Here is a 7,366-nt window from a genome sequence, read left to right as displayed (position 1 = left end):
GTGAAGAATTATATATAGGAAGTCAAGTTTCGGCCACCGGGAAAGTTTCGGGGGTCACCGGTATTGTACCGGGACCACCGGAAGGGTCCCGGGGGTCCACCGGGTGGGGCCACCTATCCCGGAGGGCTCCATGGGCTGAAGTGGGAAGGGAACCAGCCCTTAGTGGGCTGGGGCGCCCCCCATGGGCCTCCCCCCTAGCCTAGGGTTGGAAACCCTAGGGTGGGGGGGCGCCCCACTTGCCTTGGGGGGCAAGTCTCCCCCCTGGCCGCCGCCCCCCCCTCCAGATGGGTCTTGGCCGGCGCCCCCCTCCCAGGGGGACTATATAAAGGGGGGGAGGGAGGGCAGTAACACAACAGCCTTGGGCGCCTCCCTCCTCCCCTGCAACACCTCTCCCTCTCGCAGAAGCTCGGCGAAGCCCTGCCGAGACCCCGCTACATCCACCACCACGCCGTCGTGCTGCTGGATCTCCATCAACCTCTCCTCCCCCCTTGCTGGATCAAGAAGGAGGAGAACGTCGCTGCTCCGTACGTGTGTTGAACGCGGAGGTGCCGTCCATTCGGCACTCGGTCATCGGTGATTTGGATCACGGCGAGTACGGCTCCATCAACCTCGTTCATTGGAACGCTTCCGCTCGCGATCTACAAGGGTATGTAGATGCACTCCTTTCCCCTCGTTGCTAGTATACTCCATAGATGGATCTTGGTGAGCATAGGAATTTTTTTTAAATTCTGCTACGATCCCCAACATCTCACACCCGCGAGATCAAGACTATTAAAGCTTATAGGAAAGGGTGGTGTAATGAGGTTGGGCTGCAGCAAGCACTAAGCATATATGGTGGCTAACATACGCAAATAAGAGCGAGAAGAGAAGCAACGGAACGGTCGTGAAGCTAGCAATGATCAAGAAGTGATCCTGAACTCCTACTTACGTCATACATAACCCAAAAACCGTGTTCACTTCCCGGACTCCGCCGAAAAGAGACCATCACGGCTACACATGCGGTTGATGTATTTTAAATTAAGTCGAGTGTCAAGTTCTCTACAACCGGATATTAACAAATTCCCATCTACCACATAACCGCGGGCACGACTCTCGAAAGATAATACCCTGCAGGGGTGTCCCGACTTAGCCCATTATAAGCTCTCACGGTCAACGAAGGATAAACCTTCTCCCAGGAAGACCCGATCAGTCTCGGAATCCCGGTTTACAAGACATTTTGACATGGTAAAACAAGACCAGCAAAGCCGCCCGATGTGCCGACAAATCTCGATAGGAGCTGCACATATCTCGTTCTCAGGGCACACCGGATGAGCCAGACGTCGGGTTGGCATAGACCCTGGTTGCCCAGGGGGCGCCGGACATCACTCGGTTTGGACCAGCACTCGGAGGAGAATTGGCCCGGGGGTAAATAAAGATGACCCTTGAGTCTGCAGAACCCAAGGGAAAAAGGCTTAGGTAGGCAAATGGTACTACCAAGGTTGGGCCTTGCTGGAGGAGTTTTATTCAAAGCGAACTGTCAAGGGGGTCCCATAAATCACCCAACCGCGTAAGGAACGCAAAATCAAGGAACATAACACCGGTATGACGGAAACTAGGGCGGCAAGAGTGGAACAAAACACCAGGCATAAGGCCGAGCCTTCCACCCTTTACCAAGTATATAGATGCATTAATTAAATAAGAGATATTGTGATATCCCAACAATATCCATGTCCCAACATGGAACAAACTTCATCTTCACCTGCAACTAGCAACGCTATAAGAGGGGCTGAGCAAAAGCGGTAACATAGCCAAACAACGGTTTGCTGGGAAAGGTGGGTTAAAGGCTTGACATGGCAATATGGGAGGCATGATATAGCAAGTGGTAGGTAGCACAGCATAGCAATAGAACGGACAACTAGCAAGCAAAGATAGAAGTGATTTCGAGGGTATGGTCATCTTGCCTGAGATCCCGCAAGGAAGAAGAACGAGTCCATGAAGAAGACAAACGGACGTAGTCGAACGAGTCCTCACAACTCCGGAACGAAACCGAAGGTAACGAGAGAAGCAACCCGGAAAGAAACAAACAACATAGTAAACAACCACCACATACACATGGCATGATGCAAAATCAAGTATATGATGCATGTCCGGTTTAATGAGGCATGGCATGGCAGAGTGCAACAAACAATACTACAAATTAAGTGGAGCTCAATATGCAACGAGTTGCATATTGACAGAACACCACATCAATTATTTAGTTCTCTCCCATTTATGTACCCAACAATATTAAATGTTGTTTAACATGGCAAGAGGTGAGACATAAGTAAACTACACATTTTAGGCAATTTAAATGACGCCGGAACAACAAATAAGAATTCCGGAAAATCCTCATATGCATATTTCGAATTTACTACTGTTCTGCCCTAAACACAATTTTAGAGTTGTTAAACAGCAAAATAAAGTGCACCATGTTAAACTAGGCATTTTTCCACCCCATTTACATATAAAGTTTATTAAATTCCGAGTTACGGTTAATTAGTTATGAAATAAATCATTTTAGCGTGGCATTTGAGAAAATTTAATCAAACAGCAATTTAAACATTTTAAACATGGATGAGAGTGGCATAATGTGAAACTAGACAGAATTCTAAGCATTTTACATATTAAAATCATTTTAAACGATGCACCATTTCTGAGTTATTAAATGCATGATCTAGAGGGACTTTTCTGTAAAACAGACGTTCCTGGGATAATAGCTAAAATCGCTGGACCTAAAAAAAACATACGCGGGCCAAAAGTACTGGCCCAACAGCGGGAAAAAAAGAAACAGGAGGGCGTTGGGGGGCTGCTCACCATGGGCCACGGCCCGGTTCGACGGTGAGGTGAGGCCGGCAAGGGAGGCTGGCGCGCTGGGCCTAAGTCGTGGTCGCGGTCCACGTAGGCGAGGAAGGCGCGGTCAACGCAGCGAGCAGAGGTGCGTCGTCCTCCCTACTCCAACGAAGCAGAGGAGGCGAGCAGGCCAAAGGGCGGCGAGGATCCAAGGGAAGGAGGTGGCTCGCGGCGGCACGGGTCGGGGAGGTCGCGGACGGGGCTGGAGATGAGATCCAGCGCGGCTGCTTCAAGGGACTCCGGCGGAACGGACTTGGCAGGGAGGCGGCGGAGCTTGGCGCAGGTCAGGCACGGCCATGGCGGGCTTGTTCCTGTTCTCCCTGAAGAAAGAGAGACCGCGGGGTGAGGGAGAGAGACGAACCAGGGAAAGAAGGAAAAGAGAAGGAGGGGTAGGGTGCGGACCGGGAACGGCCTGGTCCTGGTCGCCGGTGGCATGGGCGTGCAAGGCGGCGGGGAGGCGCTGGTTGGAGGGAGTCCGGCCGGACCTGGAGGAAGCCGTCGACGAGCTTGGCTCCTGCGGACCTGGCGGTTCAGGGAATTGGCAGGCGGAGGGAGGCAGACACGGCATGGAGGAGCTCCTCTCCCGTTGGGCTCATGCGCGCAGGAAGAAGCAGAGGAGGCGGCGCCATGGAGCTTGGCGAGCTCCTGCTCGTTCGTGTGAAGGAGAGAGAGATGGCCACCGTGAGAGAGAGGGGGGGAAATCGCAGGAGGGGGAGGAGGGGTCGCGGGGCTGTCGGGGCACTCATCTCCGGCGATGTTCCTGTCGCCGGTGTCGACCGGCCGACGAGGCAGGGTCGAGTGTGATGGGGAGCTGCGGGAGGAGCTCGGGCAGAGGAAGGGGATCGAACCCCTCTCGATCTAGATCGAGGAGGGAGCAGGAGGGGCGGCTGCGGCTTGCGGTGGAGATCGAGCAGAGGCAGAGGCTGGTGGATTGGATCGGGGGGGAATGAGGAGATCCCGATGAAGAAAAGGGAGGTGGGTGGCGGCGTCTCGAGAATAGGTGGATGGGACAAGCCTTCTAAAAACTAGGGTTAGGCTGTTTAAATAGCTAGGTGGACTAGCTTAAGGCAAAACGGACCCTCCGATCAAAATTGAACGGTCGAGAAAAATAGGCTGTGGAGTCCAATAAAGAAAATAGAGATGTTTTATAGATGTTTGGGGATGATCCGGACCCAACGGTAACAACAACCCGGGTCGGGTTCGGGACAATTTTCGGACGCGCGCGAGGGGTGGTCTGAGAGGGGTCGACAAAGACAAAGTGTCTGACAAAAGGCCCCGGAGAAGACAAGAGAGAAAACGAGGAGCAACGTTGCAAGTGTGGTTGGTCTCAAAACGGTCAACGAAAGCAAGGGGGGACACGGCAACTATGAGCGGATCCAAGTTTTTAAAAACAATGACGGCAACGAGTGCCGATGCAATGTGGATGATGCCATGATGAGATGCAACAAACAAATAAAAAACATAACTGACTCGCAAAACAAGGAAGGCATCTGGAGCGTCGGTCTCGGGGCGTTACAATAGCATACTTCGGCGTCATGAGTTTGGCATTATATGCATCAGCTCCGAATCATGTCTTTGGTCAATAGTTGGGTTGCCCGGCTCCTGTGCTTGCTACCCTACGTTCCGTCTTATCGGCTAGGGTAGTAAAGGGAGAACTACTGCGATTGTGTTTCCGGTTCGCCCGGTCAAACACCTCAGTAGAGAAAGCCGAAAACTAACTGTCATGATGCGGCGCGAGCTGGTCAACCACTCGGTGACTTATCAGAATCTTTTGCGATTTCTTCCGTATTACACGAAGGACCGTTTTTCTGGTCACCTATGTAACGCAATCGTATTTGGATAACTGCGTACATACCAGGGGCTACATCGTAGACCTACCATAAAACTCCTATGTCTAAGTGAAGGTGTTAAAGTCCTATTGCCCGAGTGCCTAGTTCGCCGCATGGACACCTCCGTTCCAGACCAAGACGTTGGATTAAGAGTGATCAGGTGCTATTCCGAACACCTCCGTATTATATGCGAGGGGGCCGAAGCCGATGATTGGCAAACTTTCAGGTTATAAGAAACGACCGCACATGAGGAAATAATGGCAAATGTATATAACACAGCTTTAACGTATCATAATATTGTTTTCACAATTTTGGTACATTTATTCAAATATAATATCCTTCGAGCACTAATTCTCTATCAAGCGGGCGCCCTCTAGGACGTCCTCCAAATAATGCTCCGGCGTGCGATGGTCCTTGCCTCCATGCGGACCCTTGGTTGCAACATCGGTGGCCTTCATCTTTTCCCAATACATCTTGACACGGGCGAAGGCCATCCGGGCACCTTCTATGCACACCGACCGCTTGACGGCGTCAATACGCGGCACTGCATCGACAAGACGCTGCACCAAACCAAAGTAGCAAGTCGGATTGGGTTCGGCTGGCCATAGCCGAACCACGACGCCCTTGATGGCTGCTCCGGACATCTTGTGTAGCTCGGCCCACTGGGCCATCTGTTCATTCAGCGGCGCCGGACGCCTTGCCACGTTGAATTGCGACCAGAAAAGCCTCTCCGTAGCACGTCCTTCCCGTGCTTGGAAGAACTGCGCCGTATGGGAAACACTCTTTGGCAGATCCAAGAACGCGTCTGGAGAACTCCACATTTGGTTAAGGTGAGCATACTTTGGGTCACCGAACTTAGTTTGTAAAAGAAAGGACTTACCAGCCGCTATCACCCCAGCCTGTCGGATTTCCTCTCGAGGCGCTCTATATTCGGATCGCGCTTCTTTCGCCTCTAGTAAGGCTTTGTTGAGTTTCGCTGCCTTGGCTTTGTTATCCTCCTCGAGGGATTTGCATCTTCTAGTGGCATCCTTCAGCTCCCGCTCCATGGTAGGTATTCTCTCCTGGCGTTGGCGCTGAGCGGCTTGTTCGGCCTTTAAATCCGCATACGCCTTCTTGGCAGCTGCGTCACTCACTCTAGCCTGCTCCTTGGCCCCGGCAAGTTCAGCCTGAAGGGTCTCAACTGCGGCAGCATCATCTACAGTTATGCATGTCACAGTATATGATTTTCAGCCTCGTGCTCATACTAGTATACATGCATAAACAAGCTGCCCAAACACATACCTTGCGCCTCGTCGAGCCGCCTGTTAATGCGAGTGAGGTCTTCATCCGCTAACTCAAGTTTCTGTTGGGGAACGTAGTAATTTCAAAAATTTCCTACGCACACGCAAGATCATGGTGATGCATAGCAACGAGAGGGGAGAGAGTTGTCCACGTACCCTCGTAGACCGATAGCGGAAGCGTTAACAAAACGCGGTTGATGTAGTCGTACGTCTTCACGATCCGACCGATCAAGTACCGAACGCACGGCACCTCCGAGTTCAGCACACGTTCAGCTCGATGACGTCCCTCGAACTCCGATCCAGCCGAGTGTTGAGGGAGAGTTGCGTCAGCACGACGGCGTGGTGACGATGATGATGTTCTACCGACGCAGGGCTTCGCCTAAGCACCGCTACGATATTATCGAGGTCTAATATGGTGGAGGGGGGCTCCCCACACGGCTAAAAGATCGTTGATCAATTGTGTGTCGAGAGGTGCCCCCCTGCCCCCGTATATAAAGGAGCAAGGGGGAGGCCGCCGGCCAAGGGAGGAGAGGCGCGCCAGGAGGAGTCCTACTCCTACCGGGAGTAGGACTCCCCCCTTTCCATGTTGGACTAGGAGAGGAAGGGGGAAAAGGTGGAGGGGCGGAAGGAAGGGGGGCGCCGCCCCCCTCTCCTTGTCCTATTCGGACTGGGGGGGAGGGGCGCGCGGCCCTGCCCTGGCCTCCTCTCCTCTCTTCCACCTAGGCCCAATAAGGCCCATTAAGTTACCGGGGGGGGGGGGGTTCCGGTAACCTCCCGGTACTCCGGAAAAATCCCGATTTCACCCGGAGCACTTCCGATGTCCAAACATAGGCTTCCAATATATCAATCTTTATGCCTCGACCATTTCGAGACTCCTCGTCATGTCCGCGATCACATCTGGGACTCCGAACAACGTTCGGTACATCAAAACATATAAACTCATAATATAACTGTCATCGTAACGTTAAGCGTGCGGACCCTACGGGTTCGAGAACTATGTAGACATGACCGAGACACCTCTCCGGTCAATAACCAATAGCGGAACCTGGATGCTCATATTGGTTCCCACATATTCTACGAAGATGTTTATCGGTCAGACCGCATAACAACATACGTTGTTCCCTTTGTCATCGGTATGTTACTTGCCCGAGATTCGATCGTCGGTATCTCGATACCTAGTTCAATCTCGTTACCGGCAAGTCTCTTTACTCGTTCCGTAATACATCATCCCGCAACTAACTCATTAGTCACAATGCTTGCAAGGCTTATAGTGATGTGTATTACTGAGTGGGCCCAGAGATACCTCTCCGACAATCGGAGTGAAAAATCCTAATCTCGAAATACGCCAACCCAACAAGTACCTTTGGAGACACCTGTGGAGCACCTTTA

The sequence above is a fragment of the Triticum aestivum genome, chromosome 5D (assembly GCF_018294505.1).
Source record: "Triticum aestivum cultivar Chinese Spring chromosome 5D, IWGSC CS RefSeq v2.1, whole genome shotgun sequence".
Classification (NCBI taxonomy): Eukaryota; Viridiplantae; Streptophyta; class Magnoliopsida; order Poales; family Poaceae; genus Triticum; species Triticum aestivum.
Note: the sequence above shows the minus strand (reverse complement) of the source record.